This window comes from Gigantopelta aegis, chromosome 10, assembly GCF_016097555.1.
Source record: "Gigantopelta aegis isolate Gae_Host chromosome 10, Gae_host_genome, whole genome shotgun sequence".
Lineage (NCBI taxonomy): Eukaryota > Metazoa > Mollusca > Gastropoda > Neomphalida > Peltospiridae > Gigantopelta > Gigantopelta aegis.
Window position 1 is genome coordinate 60,764,736 of NC_054708.1, and position 22,039 is coordinate 60,786,774.

Genomic DNA, 22,039 nt, shown 5'->3' on the forward strand with positions numbered 1-22,039 from the left:
CGGGATGTCGCCTGTTTAGCGGGGCTTAACACTTGTTCGTTTTTTATTCGCCGTGATTTGCGATACCGAGAGACGAAATAAGCGGCTGAATGCGACGACATTAAATGTAATTTCCACCTGCGTGGTTTTTGAAATGACACGGTCCAGATGGCATTACATTAATGCTAAACTCCATTGAAATCGCACCGTCCTATTTTTAGTTGATATATATATATTTTTTTTATCGCATATGCTGTATAACACAGAGTAACATTTGTTTTAACAACTATGATTTTGTTTTATACCCCAGTAACATTCATTATTATTGTTATTATTAAAATCCTATTTGTATCCAATATTGTTTTTTTTAACTTCCAAAGCCGTCTATATTTTATAACCTTACTGGCTTGTATAGATATGTCCACCAATTTGTTTATTCTCTTGATGTTAGTTTTACATAGACAAAAAGTCGAATATTTATGTGTACATTTAATTTTAAGGTGGTTTCAATGAAATTTAAAAAAAGTTTTATACAACAAAATAACCCTCGATTGTTCAGTTAAAAATACATTGAGTTGTACAAAATTAATTAAATGTATTAATTTTTTCTTTTCATATCCTTTTATTAACTACAAATCTGGTTTTCAATTGATTTCAGTAGTAATTTTAATAATATAAAAATATTTTATTTGCCGAAAACCTTTTAAAATGAATCGGTGTCATCGTTCAACTGATAGCACACAGAGCATTTCTGAGCAACAGCGTTCAGTGTTTCTGGGCATACATACAGAGAGTGTTTTCGAGTGTCAGCGTTCAGGCAATAACACGCAGAGAGTGTTTCTGAGCAACAGCGTTCAATGTTTCTGGACAAATATACAGAGAGTGTTTTCGAGTGTCAGCGTTCAGGCAATAGCACGCAGAGTGTTTGAGGGCGTCCCGTCTATAAGTAGTGGTGCCGCAGGTATGGGCTAGATCTACCTGCACCCCATTGCTTACCGATGTGGCGCCTAACACACACCACGACGTCTGCTCTTAACACTCTAACCAAGATGGATAGCTCCTATGGCCAGTTGATCCACCATGATGGATATCAGTAGATCCACCAAGATGGATATCAGTGGATCCACCAAGATGGATATCAGTAGATCCACCAAGATGGATCAATCCTACGACCAGTGGATCCACCAAGATGGATATCAGTAGATCCACCAAGATGGATCAATCCTACGACCAGTGGATCCACCAAGATGGATTATTAATTGTTAATTGTTAAAAATTAATTGTCACACAGCTTGACGATTCAATGGCATATATTTTTAAAGGAACAATAACTCGATATCAAACATTGTTCTATAAAAAGGAATGAATGAATGTTTTATTCAACGATGCACTCAACACATGTTATTTACAGTTATATGGCGTCAGACATATGGTTAATGACCACACAGATATAGAGAGAGGAAACCTGCTGTCGCCACTTCATGGGCTAATCTTTTTTATTAGCAGCAAGGGATCTTTTATATGCACCATCCCACAGACAAGATAATTACACCAGTTGTGGAGCACTGGCTGGAACGAGAAATAGCCCTATTAGGCCACCGACGGGGATTGATCCTAAACCAACTGCGCATCAAGCGAGCGCTTTACCACTGGTTTATAGTTTTGTTTTGTTTAACGACACCACTAGAGCACATTGATTTATTAATCATCGGCTATTAGATGTCAAACATTTGGTCATTCTGACATGCATATCCCACAGACAGGATAGCACATACCTCGGCGCACTGGCTGACTATTAATAAGAAAGAAAATGTATCAACCAGAAAGTATGTACAATGGTGATTGTGGGCGTTTTGTTTGTTTGGTGGAGGGTTTTGTGGGTCACGTGACTTTAATGTTTTCTATAGATTTGTTTAACAACGTGTAAAAGTTTTAAAAGTTGTTTTGTTTAAAAACACCACCAGAGCATACTGATTTATTAATAATCGACTACTGGATGTCAAACATTTGGAAATTTTGACATATAGTCTTAGAAAGGAAATGCGGTATATTTTTCCAAATAGTAACAAGGGATCTTTTATATACACCATCGCACAGACAGGATAGCACATACCACGGCCTTTGATATTCCAATCGTGATGCGCTGGCTATAATTAGAAATAACCCAAATGAGCCCACCGATGAGGATCGATCCTAGACAGACCGCGTATAAGGCGAACGCTTTAACATTGGGCTACATCTCGTCCCATTCTGAGCAAGAAACTGTATCGACAAATGTATTTTTAGAAGGCCACGTGCCTTTAAAGTTTTATATAAGAAAAAATACCTGTTAGATTCGTTAAACAACGCGTAGTGCCAATATATGATATTGATTAAAGGTTCGGTTTCCAGTGTCCTCATGTTGGGGTGGCAGGTTGTCACGATAACGTGTACAGTTACAAACAGCTGACACCGCCTTCACCTTGGAGCAAATTAAGTTCATTTTGTTGTTTGTCAGGCTGATACCGATTGGTGTTCCATATTAAACATAAGGCTGGTAGGTACTGGGTTCGCAGCCCGGTACCGGCTCCCAACCAGGGCGAGTTTTAACGACTCAATGGGTAGGTGTAAGACCACTACACCCTCGTCTTCTTTCTCTCTAACCACTAACAACTAACCCACTGTCCTGGACAGACAGCCAGATAGCTGATGTGTGTGTTCCCAGGACAGCGTAATTGAACCTAAATTAGATATAAAGCACGAAAGAAAGTTGAAAGGAAATGTGAAAATGATCGTTTCGTTCGCGCATTGTTCGTGAACGTATCGTTGTACACAACCTATAGTACGTGACTTACATAATGAATTATTCAAATTTAAATGGGTTACCTGAAACTGAATGGTTTACCAAATGATCCAATCGAATCGAAGAAGAGTACGTAGCCCATAGCGTGGTGTCAGCTGGTTTCTACTGTCATTATCTATCTGGTCCGTAACCAAATATTCGTAATTATATCCGTAAATAGAAAATGTCATGAATGTGTTGTTAAATAAAACAGTTTTCTGAACCAAGTGTATGCCGAGGTATTGTTAAACAAGTATATTTTTTGCTTTACTTATAAATTCCATGTTTATAAAATAACTCAATGGTCTAATCAATAGAACATTTGGGTACCAACAGCTTTCCTTTACTCTGTAATATATCTAAAGATTAATACAGTTCTATAAACATGAATCAAATTTTAAAACAAGGTTGATAATTTTTCAAGCTAATTGTTACCACAGGCACATTAGTGGCAGACAATTATTAAGTTTATGGATATTAAATAAATGGATTGCTATAATTCAGCTAGCAAGACAAAGATTTAGTTTATACGATACTAGTAGTATGCATTTCTCTTAAACGTAGAACTGTAGCGTACATGTATACAAATTAGACGAGAGATAGCTCTTGCGAACGCTCACAATCCACCGTGTTCGCCCTCCTGAACACACGACTATTATGCAAGTCCTCATTAAGTGTTCACTATGAAGGTAAATTGAAATGCATTTTTAAAAATGTCCAAACTTTTAAAATTATAATAATGTTAAACTCTTACTGTTTTCAGATTTGGAACTGAGTTCAATTTTGTCTTTGTAAATGGAATACGAAACACAAAGTGATGATCAGCTACTTCGGAACCTCTGGTTTTCGGAGATCCATGCAATCCGACTTCATCGAAACATCTCTTCAACTCTACATTATAAAACATACGGCCTTGACTATAAATGTTTCGTCAGATCAAATACAGAAGACTCGGATGTTTCTCAGCGGAAGCTAAATGCTGTTCGTTAATAAGTACTGGTGCCGCGGGAGGTCATGTTAAATGCTCCTGCGACTCTGGTGCTTACTATCAGGACAGATACAACTACATGATACTACTGAGACTGGTACTTACTATCAGGACAGATACAACTACATGATACTACTGAGATTGGTACTTACTATCAGGACAGATACAACTACATGATACTACTGAGACTGGTACTTACTATCAGGACAGATACAACTACATGATACTACCGAGACTCTGGTACTTACTATCAGGACAGATACAACTACATGATACTACTGAGACTGGTGCTTACTATCAGGACAGATACAACTACATGATACTACTGAGACTGGTACTTACTATCAGGACAGATACAACTACATGATACTACTGAGATTGGTACTTACTATCAGGACAGATACAACTACATGATACTACTGAGACTGGTACTTACTATCAGGACAGATACAACTACATGATACTACCGAGACTCTGGTACTTACTATCAGGACAGATACAACTACATGATACTACTGAGACTGGTGCTTACTATCAGGACAGATACAACTACATGATACTACTGAGACTGGTACTTACTATCAGGACAGATACAACTACATGATACTACTGAGACTGGTACTTACTATCAGGACAGATACAACTACATGATACTACTGAGACTGGTACTTACTATCAGGACAGATACAACTACATGATACTACCGAGACTCTGGTACTTACTATCAGGACAGATACAACTACATGGTACTACTGAGACTGGTACTTACTATCAGGACAGATACACCTACATGATACTACTGAGACTGGTACTTACTATCAGGACAGATACAACTACATGATACTACTGAGACTGGTACTTACTATCAGGACAGATACAACTACATGATACTACTGAGACTGGTACTTACTATCAGGACAGATACAACTACATGATACTACTGAGACTGGTACTTACTATCAGGACAGATACAACTACATGATACTACTGAGACTGGTACTTACTATCAGGACAGATACAACTACATGATACTACTGAGACTGGTACTTACTATCAGGACAGATACAACTACATGATACTACTGAGACTCTGGTACTTACTATCAGGACAGATACAACTACATGATACTACCGAGACTGGTACTTACTATCAGGACAGATACAACTACATGCTACTACTGAGACTCTGGTACTTACTATCAGGACAGATACAACTACATGATACTACTGAGACTGGTACTTACTATCAGGACAGATACACCTACATGATACTACTGAGACTGGTACTTACTATCAGGACAGATACAACTACATGATACTACCGCGAACTCTGGTGCTTACTATCAGGACAGATACAACCACATGATACTACTGAGATTGGTACTTACTATCAGGACAGACACACCTACATGATACTACTGAAACTCTGGTGCTTACTATCAGGACAGACACACCTACATGATACTACTGAGACTGGTACTTACTATCAGGACAGATACACCTACATGATACTACCGCGACTGGTACTTACTATCAGGACAGATACACCTACATCATACTACTGAGACTGGTACTTACTATCAGGACAGACACACCTACATGATACTACTGAGACTGGTACTTACTATCAGGACAGATACAACCACATCATACTACTGAGACTGGTACTTACTATCAGGACAGATACCACTACATGATACTACTGAGACTGGTACTTACTATCAGGACAGATACACCTACATGATACTACTGAGACTGGTACTTACTATCAGGACAGATACCACTACATGATACTACTGAGACTGGTACTTACTATCAGGACAGATACAACTACATGATACTACTGAGACTGGTACTTACTATCAGGACAGATACAACCACATGATACTACCGAGACTGGTACTTACTATCAGGACAGATACAACCACATGATACTACCGAGACTGGTACTTACTATCAGGACAGATACAACTACATGATACTACCGAGACTGGTACTTACTATCAGGACAGATACAACCACATGATACTACCGAGACTGGTACTTACTATCAGGACAGATACAACCACATGATACTACCGAGACTGGTACTTACTATCAGGACAGATACAACCACATGATACTACCGAGACTGGTACTTACTATCAGGACAGATACCACTACATGATACTACTGAGACTGGTACTTACTATCAGGACAGACACACCTACATGATACTACTGAGACTCTGGTACTTACTATCAGGACAGATACAACCACATGATACTACTGAGATTGGTACTTACTATCAGGACAGACACACCTACATGATACTACTGAAACTCTGGTACTTACTATCAGGACAGATACAACTACATGATACTACTGAGATTGGTACTTACTATCAGGACAGATACCACTACATGATACTACTGAGACTCTGGTACTTACTATCAGGACAGATACCACTACATGATACTACTGAGACTCTGGTGCTTACTATCAGGACAGATACAACCACATGATACTACTGAGACTCTGGTACTTACTATCAGGACAGACACACCTACATGATACTACTGAGACTCTGGTACTTACTATCAGGACAGACACACCTACATGATACTACTGAGATTGGTACTTACTATCAGGACAGACACACCTACATGATACTACTGAGACTGGTACTTACTATCAGGACCGACACACCTACATGATACTACTGAAACTCTGGTACTTACTATCAGGACAGATACAACTACATGATACTACCGAAACTCTGGTACTTACTATCAGGACAGATACAACTACATGATACTACCGAGACTCTGGTACTTACTATCAGGACAGATACAACTACATGATACTACTGAGACTGGTACTTACTATCAGGACAGATACAACTACATGATACTACTGAGACTGGTACTTACTATCAGGACAGATACAACTACATGATACTACTGAGACTGGTACTTACTATCAGGACAGATACACCTACATGATACTACTGAAACTCTGGTACTTACTATCAGGACAGATACAACTACATGATACTACCGAGACTCTGGTACTTACTATCAGGACAGATACAACCACATGATAGTACTGAGATTGGTACTTACTATCAGGACAGATACAACTACATGATACTACCGCGACTCTGGTGCTTACTATCAGGACAGATACAACCACATGATACTACTGAGACTGGTACTTACTATCAGGACATATACAACTACATGATACTACTGAGACTGGTACTTACTATCAGGACAGATACAACTACATGATACTACCGCGACTCTGGTGCTTACTATCAGGACAGATACACCTACATGATACTACTGAGATTGGTACTTACTATCAGGACAGATACACCTACATGATACTACCGTGACTCTGGTGCTTACTATCAGGACAGATACACCTACATGATATTACTGAAACTCTGGTACTTACTATCAGGACAGACACACCTACATGATACTACTGAGACTGGTACTTACTATCAGGACAGATACAACTACATGATACTACTGAGACTGGTACTTACTATCAGGACAGATACAACTACATGATACTACTGAGACTGGTACTTACTATCAGGACAGATACCACTACATGATACTACTGAGACTGGTACTTACTATCAGGACAGATACAACCACATGATACTACTGAGACTGGTACTTACTATCAGGACAGATACCACTACATGATACTACTGAGACTGGTACTTACTATCAGGACAGATACCACTACATGATACTACTGATACTGGTACTTACTATCAGGACAGACACACCTACATGATACTACTGAGACTCTGGTACTTACTATCAGAACAGACACAACTACATGATACTACTGAGACTCTGGTGCTTACTATCAGGACAGATACAACTACATGATACTACTGAGACTGGTACCTACTATCAGGACAGATACCACTACATGATACTACTGAGACTGGTACTTACTATCAGGACAGACACACCTACATGATACTACTGAGACTCTGGTACTTACTATCAGAACATATACAACTACATGATACTACTGAGACTCTGGTGCTTACTATCAGGACAGATACCACTACATGATACTACTGAGACTGGTACTTACTATCAGGACAGATACAACTACATGATACTACTGCGACTCTGGTGCTTACTATCAGGACAGACACACCTACATGATACTACCGCGACTCTGGTGCTTACTATCAGGACAGATACACCTACATGATACTACTGAGATTGGTACTTACTATCAGGACAGATACAACTACATGATACTACTGAGACTGGTACTTACTATCAGGACAGATACAACTACATGATACTACTAAGACTGGTACTTACTATCAGGACAGATACAACTACATGATACTACTGAGACTGGTACTTACTATCAGGACAGACACACCTACATGATACTACCGCGACTCTGGTGCTTACTATCAGGACAGATACAACCACATGATACTACTGAGATTGGTACTTACTATCAGGACACATACAACTACATGATACTACTGAGACTCTGGTACTTACTATCAGGACAGATACAACTACATGATACTACCGAGACTCTGGTGCTTACTATCAGGACAGATACAACCACATGATACTACTGAGATTGGTACTTACTATCAGGACAGATACAACTACATGATACTACTGAGACTCTGGTACTTACTATCAGGACAGATACAACTACATGATACTACCGAGACTCTGGTACTTACTATCAGGACAGATACAACTACATGATACTACTGAGACTGGTACTTACTATCAGGACAGATACAACTACATGATACTACTGCGACTCTGGTACTTACTATCAGGACAGATACAACTACATGATACTACCGCGACTCTGGTGCTTACTATCAGAACAGATACAACCACATGATACTACTGAGACTCTGGTACTTACTATCAGGACAGATACAACTACATGCTACTACTGAGACTGGTACTTACTATCAGGACAGATACAACTACATGATACTACTGAGACTGGTACTTACTATCAGGACAGACACACCTACATGATACTACCGCGACTCTGGTGCTTACTATCAGGACAGATACAACCACATGATACTACTGAGATTGGTACTTACTATCAGGACACATACAACTACATGATACTACTGAGACTCTGGTACTTACTATCAGGACAGATACAAATACATGATACTACCGAGACTCTGGTGCTTACTATCAGGACAGATACAACCACATGATACTACTGAGATTGGTACTTACTATCAGGACAGATACAACTACATGATACTACTGAGACTCTGGTACTTACTATCAGGACAGATACAACTACATGATACTACCGAGACTCTGGTACTTACTATCAGGACAGATACAACTACATGATACTACTGAGACTGGTACTTACTATCAGGACAGATACAACTACATGATACTACCGCGACTCTGGTACTTACTATCAGGACAGATACAACTACATGATACTACCGCGACTCTGGTGCTTACTATCAGAACAGATACAACCACATGATACTACTGAGACTCTGGTACTTACTATCAGGACAGATACAACTACATGCTACTACTGAGACTGGTACTTACTATCAGGACAGATACAACTACATGATACTACTGAGATTGGTACTTACTATCAGGACAGATACAACTACATGATACTACCGCGACTCTGGTGCTTACTATCAGGACAGATACAACCACATGATACTACTGAGATTGGTACTTACTATCAGGACAGATACAACTACATGATACTACTGAGACTGGTACTTACTATCAGGACAGATACAACTACATGATACTACTGAGACTCTGGTACTTACTATCAGGACAGATACAACTACATGATACTACTAAGACTCTGGTACTTACTATCAGGACAGATACAACTACATGATACTACTGAGACTGGTACTTACTATCAGGACAGATACAACTACATGCTACTACTGGGACTCTGGTACTTACTATCAGGACAGATACAACTACATGATACTACCGCGACTCTGGTACTTACTATCAGGACAGATACAACTACATGCTACTACTGCGACTCTGGTACTTACTATCAGGACAGATACAACCACGTGGAACTACCACATCAACAATGACTTCACAACAACGCGTCAGTTTACTTGGGTTGAATAGTGTTAAAGGGACATTCCTGAGTTTGCTGCAGTGTTTAAGATGTTATCGACTAACGGAGACTTTTTAACGATTGTAATTACATATCAAATATATTTTTATGCATAAAATATTAGTGGCTGTATATTAAACGTGTTTTTGATCGTTCTAATATTTTTATTTGGTTAAATTTTATTTTATTTCCTAAAACAAAATCCAGTTTGGGCTTCTTACAAATATTAAGACAACCAGAAAGACACTGAATATACAGACACTGATATTCTAAACAAGAAAATATATTTAATATGTAAGTTTAATCGTAGAACTATTTTATTAGTCGGAAACAATGCAGCAAACTCGGGAATGTCCCTTTAAAAAAAACACCTAATGATGCTAATTTGGCACCTTTCGTGTACTAATATATAGGCCTACATGGTCCAAAAGATAAACTAGAAGACTTCGCAATCTATTTGTAATCAATAAAAAATGCAGAAAAGAAACTGAGAAGAGAGAGATAAATAGAGAGAGAGAGAGAGAGAGAGAGAGAGAGAGAGAGAGAGAGAGAGGGGGGGGGGGTTACCGTGAGAATTTTTAAAATGTGTGCGTTCGTGTAGGGTTAGAATTAATTTTAGACTTAGAATAAACATTCTAAAGTACTTTATAGTCTTGGATGTAACCTACGGCGGAACTTAATATTTCCAGAAGGACTCAATATATTACCATTATAGTCTGAAGGCAGAGACCACATTCTTAGGTTTTCGTTCTACCCGAGACAGTCAAAGCGACCAACATCGTTATTAAAGGTAGGATGATGTGCTGCATCATATTCCAGCGGATGTCAACTTTGAAAAGTATGTGGTCATTAAAAGTCAAGTGGATACAAATTTTAAGAAAAAATACGGTTTTAATTTCTTCATAAATATCATCTTGATAGACATTACTTTTATGTGGCATTATTTATAAACACAAGCAACACACTGAATTTGCCAAACTGTTGCTTTAAAATTTCGATTTGCATAGTATTCAATTCAGTTTTACTGATTTTTCCATTTAAAAAAGGAGTTTCAAATAGGATATCGTTCTACCAGAGAGCAAGTAATCCAATATAAAAGGTAGGGCTATGAAGATAATATTTATAAAGAAATGACCTCTGGTGATCTCCTCACACGTTTCAGTTGAACTCGACTGGGATATGATGCAGCACAGCATCCTATATGCAATAACCATGGTGGTTGCTTTCACTCTTTCGGGTAGAACGAAATCGTTTTCTGAGCCACTTTTTCTTTTCTTTTTTTGCCTCTAGACTGTTATAAGTAATAAAACTAGAGCGATAGCATAAATTAGAAAATATTCGTGTATCGGAATACTTGATATATTTCTATTAATACACCATGAAGTTCAATAAAAAAAAAAAAAAAAAAAAATTATTTAACGACGCACTCAACACATTTATTTACGGTTATATGGCGTCAGATATATGGTTAAGGACCACACATATAATGAGAAAGGAAACCCGTTGTCGCTACTTCATGAGCTACTCTTTTTCGATTAGCAGCAAGGGATCTTTTATATGCATTATCCCACAGACAGAGTAGTACATACCATGGTGGTGCACTGGCTGGAACAAGAAATAGCCCAATGGGCCCACCGACAGGGATTGATCCCAGATCGACCGCGCATCAAGCGAGCGCTGTACTACTGGGCTACGTCCGGCCCCTGCTAACTTGAATATGACTGGGTATGTTATAATATGATTCATTTAATTTTCCAGTTACAGATATTGGGCAATAACCATAACAGTTTATCCAATATAACAATCCGTTTTAAAATAACTAGCAACAGACAAAAGAAGACATTGATTTTGCGTTCATACTTGTCACCTGTCGTTTCAATCTGATTAAAATTTGCTCTACTGGGTCTACCAGTAGATCTAACAGCATTGCGTGGACTGCCATTTCCAGGTGACATTCCATCTACAAATAACAATTTAAATATCGACCAATTACACTTCGCCTTTATAGCGTTATTCGGGAGCATACAAATTCAAAAAATATCGGGCGAGACTATTTATGCAATAGGCGAACTTGTTGGTCTATTTCAACATTGAAAAAACAGGGGGGGGGAGTGCAGTAATGAACTCTGGATTATATACTAGTATAAACAGATTGTATGGCTATACCATCACGATTTTTTTTTTTTCGTCTTGGAAACGAATTTTATATAAAATTTTATATTGCAATTAGTTTCGGGCATACTTCGTAATTCACCCGAATCATTTCGTATACCCTTAGCATAACCCCGAATGTTTTCAAATTATTTTCAAATCATTGGCATAATTTTGCAAGTAAGGTTTTGATTGGTCGAATGAAAGGTCAACTGGACATGAGCTCCAACGGGCTGCTGTTAGATCCACATGTAATAGTGGAGCTAATTTTAATTAGATAGCTGTCGTTTTCGATATACATGTGAATGATATGACCAGGTGGTCACCAATGAGTGATGTGGAAGAGATAACTATGTTAAATTAGTATCACAAGGTACGAATAATGGATCCACCTAAATCATTAGTTTGTGGGATGTTGACTTACGGGGAACATTTTGTTGTCAAAATGTTAACGGTTTCTATCAAAGGTAAATAATAGTAAAAAATAATCGTTCTTTTTGTTTTGAAATATAACAGTTATACGTTAACCAACATGCCATACGAATTGTAAGTATGATCTACTGATTTAAGTGAAGGTAACGTTACATTTATTAGAGTATTTACGATTTCTCTACGTAAAACGTCATTGAAACGTGTGAGAGGCGTGTGTCTCGCGGACATGTTGCGTACACGTAGTTAACAACAACAAAACAGTTAAGATTTTTATGTTTCATGTTCATGTGTGATATTACAAAAACATAAAACATTTGAAAGTACTGTATTCTTAATTATATTTTCATTTCTTTTAATTTGATGAGGGAACAAATGTATCAGCTTACATGTGAATCGTCTTCACGTAAAAGTGCGAACCACACGTCCGTGCAAAGGAATTTCTCTGACCTAGATATACGTCACGTATGAGGCGCGTTACGCAGGAACTCACTTAGAGAAATCTTATACGTTTAATTTTCCACGTTTCGTAGTGTAGCATACAATATTTGTCTTAGCGTTCTTTTGACTGGAGCAGTTGATCATTGTTTGACCAATCCTATTAGTTGTAACAATAGATTTAGTATAGAAAGAAATGTTTTATTTAACGACGGTTAAGGACCACACAGATTTTTGAGAGGAAACCCACTGTTGCCACTACATGGGCTATCTTTCCGATTAGCAGCAAGGGATCTTTTATTTGCGCTTCCCACAGGCAGGATAGCACAAACCATGGCCTTTGTTGAACCAGTTATGGATCACTGGTCGGTGTAAGTGGTTTACACCTACCCATTGAGCCTTGTGGAGCACTCACTCAGGGTTTGGAGTCGGTATCTGGATTAAAAATCCCATGCCTCGAATGGGATCCGAACCAGTACCTACCAGCCTGTAGACCGATGGCCTAACCACTACGCCACCTAAGCCTAGATTTAGTATAGATGCATGTGTATAAGTTCGTAGACACATGCGAAATTGCTAATTTCTAGCACCCATTTTGATAGGACAGCCATGTTGATAGAACAGCAAACTTTCCTATTGTTTTTTTTTTTTTTTTTGTGGTCTGGTATTCTCCAGGAGACGGTGTCGACATTTCCCATGTGATACAGGTTTTCAGAGATTTTTGTCCCTTTTTGATATAAAGTATGGAGGTTTGTTTCTGGGGGTTTTCCTGGGCGATCGAATCGTATAAGAGTCTCTTTTGCATATTTTGTATATTTATCCAGGGCTTCTAGAATTATTTTTAAATCCACTAGCCATGGGATCAGTACTTTAAATATTTACTAGCCACGATTAAAAATTCACTAGCCCTACTTTACTTTAAGTTAATACAATTTTACTAAATAATAGTAATAATCAAATATGTCACCTAAAGAGGGAGATAGAGCTTTAAAAAACTAACATTATGGGTTGGAGTGGGGTCAGTATATTCATATTTACAAAATAGACTTAACTGCAACATTTGACAATTGTTCACCAGCCGTCGGGCATGGCAATTGTAGTTATTTACTAGCGCAACATTGAATATGACTTGCCACGGGAGTGGGGCTACCATAATCTAGAAGCCCTGGTTTATCATTGTACTGAAATAAACACGTTGGCGTCCATCTTATCGGTACGGCTGGCTAGTTGGCATAAAAGTGTTTTTTGTTGTTTGTATAGAAATTTGTAGTGCTTATTTACAAACAAGTATCGACATTATGTAGCTAGGACTGAACTATATTTTGTGTATGAGTTATGCCAATAATTGTTCATGGTGAACTGGACGATGTGTGGATGCAACGTGAATTTTTCTATTTACTTTTTATTTTTAACCAGAACTGTTGAGGAAGCTACTGAACAAAATTCTCAAAATGCAGACAAAAACATATATATGTGTTATACAGTCATTGGGTCAAACGTAGTACGTTTTCCGTGTACGTATTGCGTAAACCCGCGAATAAATTGATGCAACAAACTGAAATGAACTGAATTAACCTAGCAAACATTTCTTGCATTTTTTATTAGTATGTATTGGCGTAGCCGACGGGGGGGGGGGGGGGGGGGGGGGCATGGGGGCAATGCCTGCCAATCCACCCCAACATACGTTATATGTACCTGTCACCCCATAACACGACGTATTGACAGTGTGGGTTTCTGCTCCCAATGTGGGTGTCAATCTACAATATAAAATACTGGCTACGGTAATGCCTACGCACCCCACACCCTACTTCAACGATCCTGATAAAGAAATAAGTAAACAATCAATTACTTACCTCTAGTGATATATTCACTCAACATAAATTGCAGGAAATATCGGAACAGAACAGCACAGAAGTTAGATGTCATCATTAGGTAGTATTAGATCCATGCACAGATATTTAATATGTATACACATTTAAAATAAATATGGTTATAAATGTCAAACAGCGATACTTTCACACATTTCTGAAGTAGAACTATCTTCTGACGAATGTGCGTCGTATCCCTTTGACATCAATAAACGTATTAAAACGTAAACGCATTGTTGACGTCACGTAAACGGAATGTTAACGTTTTTATGGTAACGTCTTCGGCAATTTTCGTAACTACATGTAAACGGAAAACTGTCGAAATACCATTGGAATGCGCACCTCCAGCACCCTCCCACTGGACCCGGGCCTGGCAGGGAATAAAAGTAGCGCAGAACAGTTACTATGTGCAGTTATAATCCATTGTCCGTCACCGGCAGGATTGAAAGAAAGAAAGAAAGGTTTTATTTAACGACGCACTCAACACATTTTATTTACAGTTATATGGCGTCAGACATATGGTTAAGGACCACACAGATTTTGAGAGGAAACCCGCTGTCGCCACTACATGGGCTACTCTTCCGATTAGCAGCAAGGGATCTTTTATTTGCGCTTCCCACAGGCAGGATAGCACAAACCATGGCCTTTGTTGAACCAGTTATGGATCACTGGTCGGTGCAAGTGGTTTACACCTACCCATTGAGCCTTGCGGAGCACTCACTCAGGGTTTGGAGTTGGTATCTGGATTAAAAATCCCATGCCTCGACTGGAATCCGAACCCAGTACCTACCAGCCTGTAGACCGATGGCCTGCCACGACGCCACCGAGGCCGGTCCGGCAGGATTGATGATGTAAACAATTATTAAGTACATAAAAAATTATATTCGTGCACTAAAACAATAGCCAGTTCTTTGTCAAATTCAAAATGTAATGTAATATCTTAACCAGTCGGTAATTTTTGTGCACTTATCCTCTGGATTGATTGTTATCTAATTTTCGCACAGAATTACAGCATAACGGAAGATGGATTAGTGTAAGGACCACAAAAAAGAAGAAATAAGTATATTTCAAACTATATAAGTTGTACTGTTTGTAGTTATAAAAAACTTGGACAACTCGCCGGTTGTCTTGTAATTTTGCCAACTCCCGACTTACGACGGGTCCGCTCAGATTAACAACTAATGGTTTATTCGACGAGAATAGTTGTAAGAATGCTCAGACTAGCAACTGGACAGTCATAAAGTCCAACTCGCCAACTCTATAATGCTAGAATCAGACTACCAACGGCCAGCACAAAGTTGGTCAATCTTCTGCTGTCACGACTGTTCAGTTGCCAGTCTAAGCACTTTTACAACTCGATTCTAGTCGTAAACAACTCCTACGACCAATTAGTTATTAATTTGAGCTCACCCGTCCTAAATAGGATGTTGAGAAAATTACAACGAAACCATCGACTTAGCCAACTTCGTCGTGACAGTTGATAGTCTTAGACTAGCATTAGGCTGATCTCGGTCAGATTGAACAGAAAAGAAGACACACTCAAGAGACACGAGCCTCAGTCGCCAGCATCTCTTTGGAAACAAAGCAATTAAATACATAAAAAGTAATCTTATAACAGATCCAGTGTCATAACTTGTTTATCAGTTGTCACCAGGGGCGGAACGTAGCTTAGTGGTAAAGCGCTCGCTTGATGCGTGGTCGGTTTGGGATCGATCCCCGTCGGTGGGCACATTGGGCTATTTCTCGTTCCAGCCAGTGCACCATGACTGGTATATCAAAGGCCGTGGTATGTGCTATCATGTCTGTGGAATGTTGAATATAAAAGATCCCTTGCTACTAATGGAAAAATGTAGCGAGTTTCCTCTCTAAGACTATATGTCAAAATTAGCAAATGATTGAAATCCAATAGCCGATGATTAATAAATCAATGCGCTCTAGTAGTGTCGTTAAACAAAACAAAAAAGTTGTCACCAATAGGGCATCTTGGACGACTTGTATATATCAGTTACGTCATCAAAACTCCACGACCTTATTATCAGTTATATGTCACCAATATAGCATGTAGCAGGCTGCCACGACAGGTCAAGTGAAATTTATAACTACATGTTGGTATAACACGAAGTTAATTATTACGATAAAGTGGGCATTCCGAATAATAAGTTACCATAGACCTTAATCCATAATTTATTCATACCTCGGGGGGGGGGGGGGGGTATGACGAGAGTAAAAGGTCATACGACCCACCCTCCTGTAATATAAGAATCACGGACTTCTCATACAAACTTTGATGTCCCAGCGTGCGTAATAAAACAACAACCTTCACCACTACCCAAACAAAACAACAGCAACAACAAAAAGCCAATCTAGACCTGGTTTGAGGACAAAGACGCCATACGTGGTTTTAAAAACGGTACTCAACATATTAAACATATTTCTTTTTTTAACATTACAAAGAGAAAAAAAGAAGAAAAAACGCCAGCCACCTGTTGCACTTTCATTGTCCTTAGAGCAATTCCATGGTGACCGATGTTAGATGTTCAGACAATGTTTGACTTTTAAATATCTGTATTTTGGAAACTTTAGTGTCCAGGCTTTTCAGAAAAAACATAGCTAAACAATTCATCCGACTATCTTTAGTGGTCTTTGGTGAACATTAAACTGATCACCACTGACGTTGCAAAAATGTTATATATATATTTTGCAATGTTGGCCATGATAAATTAAATGATCATCAATGTTTATTTAAGGTAGATTGTGAATTTATTTTATTAGCATTTTGTAAGGTCTGATATGAACTTAAAAGAAACATATGCTTGGATAAAATAGCGATGAAAACAAGTATTTTGAAAATAAATATGGACTAAAAATGTACCGTCAGTCACCTTAGAATTTCCCTTTAACTATCGAGTGATAAAATACCCATCGATTATTTTATAATTAACAAGCCAAGGTCATTTTCATATGCTGAATTGTTAAGCAAAGGCCCCTCAGATTTATATTTTTCGGGAATAGACTTCTACGTTTACCTTTTGAATCCATTGCGAAATAGGGGGACGGGACGTAGCCCAGTGGTAAAGCGCTCGCTTGGTTTTGGATTGATCCTCGTCAGTGGCCCCATTGGGTTATTTCTCGTTCCAACCAGTGCTCCACAACTGGTGTAACAAAGGCCGCGATATGTACTATCCTGTCTGTGGGATAGTGCATATAAAAGATCCCTTGCTGCTAATCGAAAAAGAGTAGCTCATGAAGTGGCGACAGCGGGTTTCCTCTATATATAATATTATGTGGTCCTTAACAATATATCTGACGCCATATAACCGTAAATAAAATGTGTTGAGTGCGTCGTTAAATAAAACATTTCCATCCTTCCTTCCATTGCGAAAGGTGTTCATTAACATGATATAGTATATGTGTGGCAACATTCTCATGGTGGCAACATTCTCATGGTTTTCCTCGAGTGGCGAATACTGTACTGTAAAATATGTTATATTATATTTTTTAATGTTTGATCTGCAGCCTTTGAATTGTCCACTTTGGATGTACAAAAATGGATAATGTAAACAATAAAATTTAAGTAATGTCCGATTTTAATTATAGAAAAAACGGCTCCAATAGTGAAACATATCCTGTAGTGTTTGAAATACTACGGTCCAACTTTTAAGAGTATTCTGGGACATTTGAAATTTAGCTTTTTTATTATGTTCATACTAAGATGAACAAAAATGTCAGTGACACAAGCCCCCCTTCCTTCCCCTCCCTCCAACATACCTGGATAACTCTCCAATGTCCACAAGTTAAAACATCTTAAATAACAAAACCATTAACAGTTTCAGTCTAAACTTAAGGCTGTCTTGACAAAATCTTCACTACTCCCATTAGTTACGGTATTGTAACGGAAACTTTCGCCTACGTCGATGTTAGCGCTACGTTATCGTATCTATGCTCCCATGAAAAGTGTAGCACTTGTTTGCAGCGATTTAATAGTCACATCACTGTTCTGTACAATAAATTATCCTCTAAAAATATGATACAATGAAACCTGTGTAAACCGGACCCTCGACAAACTGGAATCCTGTCAAAACCGGCCAAGTTTCAGTCCATATTTTCTAAATCGTGACCCTCTAAACACCGGATCCGGTCTAAATCGGATAAATATTAGATCCAGTTTAGGCAGGTTTAACTATATATGATGACTGGATATATCCCTTTGTTGAAAGCAAGGTTACCTCCCTTACCGAGTTACCATGCTTCACCGCAGTAACTAGGATAACATCTTTCTCCACACTCCTCCTTTCCTTTCCATAATGAATGAAAATTTCCGCTTTACAATAAAATGTAAAAATTCGAAGTCCATAATCAGGTACAATCTTTATAGTCTACAGATAACTTCATTAACTTGTCTGTGAAGCAAAAACTGATCTGATATCACTGCAAATCAGATCCCTTTCAGCCAAACTGCCATTAAGCATCAAGTTGGTAATCAAGAATTCCTAAAAGGATTCTTTGCTTTATTGCATTTGTAAATGCTAAATATTCAAAATGTCAACAACAACAAAAAATATATACATGTATATATTTTAGTGTAACAATTCTGAATTATAACGAAACGGAATACCCATGTAAAAGATCATTAGCTGTATTCCGTCAGCTGACACACTCACAAATCAATAATGTGAACACTTAAACAATGGAATTCAATGAACAAAGCGCTCTACTCAGGTATGCAGTAAAGCAGGGGAATTCATACACTAACAGATGGTAGAGAAAGGAAAAGGATTCTTGTTTTCACACACCATTCCACTGCTAATCATCAGATATTAAATTTAAAATGAACAATAAAACTCTGTTAATACAGTATTTTATTAATATTATATTAGGTATGGAATGAATGTAAGTTTAGGATGTAAATCATGGAAATCCACTGTGCTATCACCTGAGGAATTTTGAAGTAGAGTTCGAGTGCTCGCTAGGCTGATTTTTTGCACACCTAATGTTAGATGAATGTGATGTGTATGATAGATGATGATGGTACCAGTTAAATTGTTCCCAGGCACATGACCTCCTGAACACACCATTGAACTACAAAAGACTTTAGGTCTGTACCAAAACAGATAACATTGGGGGTGGGGGGGGGGGGGGGGGGGGGGGGGGGGGGGGGGGTCGGGAGGCAGTTATTTTGAACAACCACTACACACAAAACATTTTTATTTAAACCTAGTATGCAATTTTTTTAAAATCCACTAGCCATGGGATCAGTACTTAAAATATTTACTAGCCACGATTAAAAATTCACTAGCCCTACTTTACTTTAAGTTAATACAATTTTACTAAATAATAGTAATAATCAAATATGTCACCTAAAGAGGGAGATAGAGCTTTAACAAACTAACATTATGGGTTGGAGTGGGGTCAGTATATTCATATTTACAAAATAGACTTAACTGCAACATTTGACAATTGTTTCACTAGCCGTCGGGCATGGCAATTGTAGTTATTTACTAGCCCGACATTGAATATGACTAGCCTCGGGAGTGGGGCTATCATAATCTAGAAGCCCTAGTTTATCACTGTACTGAAATAAACACGTTAGCGTCCATCTTATCGGTACGGCTGGCTAGTTGGCACAAAAGTGTTTTTTGTTGTTTGTATAGACATTTGTAGTGCTTATTTACAAACAAGTATCGACATTATGTAGCTAGGACTGAACTATATTTTGTGTATGAGTTTCGCCAATAATTTTTCATGGTGAACTGGACGATGTGTGGATGCAACGTGAATTTTTCTATTTACTTTTTATTTTTAACCAGAACTGTTGAGGAAGCTACTGAACAAAATTCTCAAAATGCAGACAAAAACATATATACTGAACAAAAAAAGAAACTTCCGATTTGTACATATAGTATTTGTTGTGTTAAAGAATTCATTGTGTAATGAAATTATATAGGTAGTATTAGCCTTGAGCTGTATTATCAGGATTCATGAATTTTATCGATTATTTTTGCACTGTTAATCGTCGACAACGTGAAATTCAATTTGCACGTGCATGCATGGTTCGACATGTCCCGTGTAGTATTCGGTCAATTTGTTTTACTTGTCTTACTGACATTGTTGTCAAGTGAACGAAAACGCTTCAAAATTTGTAAAAAAAATTAACGTTTTTTACATTGTAGCATTTTTAGTATGCCAAGAATACCCATTGATTTACGCAAACGGGCGATTGGCATGCTTGATGCTGGCATGTCGACAGAAGACGTTGCAATGCATGTTGGGAGTTCTAGTCGAGCGATACGAAATCTTCGCGTAAGATTTCGAACGACAGGAAGCACCAACGACTTGCCACGTCGTGGACGTCCGCGTGTTACAACGCGTGGTCAAGACCGCTATAACATGAACACGCATTTGCGCAATCCATTCCAAACTGCCACTGCTACTGCTGCTAACACACCTGAGCTTCATAATAACCGAATCAGTTGGCAAACTGTTCGTAATCGTCTGCGGGAGAACGGTTTACATGCACGACGTCCTTACGTCGGATGCGTTTTAACGCAACGTCATCGTCTAAATCGTCTTAATTGGGCACGTGTACACACTCGATGGATACGGCGACGCTGGAATACCGTTCTTTTTTCGGATGAATCCAGATTTTCTTTACAACGTGGTGATGGCAGGGTGCGCGTCTTCCGTAGGAGAAATGAACGCTATGCTGACTGTTGTGTTCTTGAACGAGATCGTTTCGGGGGTGGGGGTTGTGTCATGGTCTGGGCAGCCATTGCCCATGCTTATCGTTCACCACTAGTCGTCATTGATGGCAATTTAAATGCTCGACGTTACCGCGATGACATTCTCGCTCATCACGTCATTTCTCTGTTCCATAACAACGCCAACATCTCGATTTTTCAGCATAATAATGCCACCTCTCATACAGCTAGAGACACTGTAAATCTTCTTAGGACAAATAACATTGATTTCATTGATGACTGGCCCGCTAAAAGTCCTGATCTCAACCCCATCGAGCATGTCTGGGATAGTCTGGACAGATGATTGAGGCGTCGTCGTCCCAACCCACCCGCTAACGTCAACGAACTTCGTCAAGCGCTCATTCAAGAATGGAACAATATTCCACAGGCAGAAATCAACACTTTAGTCAATTCTATGCGCCTGCGATGCATTGCAGTGGTCAATTCAAGAGTTGGTCATACCCGTTATTAAGTGG

General features: G+C 38.6%; 1 long non-coding RNA gene across 1 annotated transcript in view; it reads right to left on the minus strand.

The window, feature by feature from the left end:
* Positions 1-15,046, minus strand: part of LOC121384006 — a 52,404-nt gene extending 37,358 nt beyond the window's left edge. Inside the window, exons 1-2 of the long non-coding RNA XR_005959325.1 lie at positions 14,812-15,046; positions 3,555-3,691 (exon numbers count right to left, since the gene is read on the minus strand). This is a non-coding gene — a long non-coding RNA (uncharacterized LOC121384006). The remainder of the gene's footprint in view (positions 1-3,554; positions 3,692-14,811) is intronic.
* Between the last annotated feature and the right edge of the window lie 6,993 nt (positions 15,047-22,039).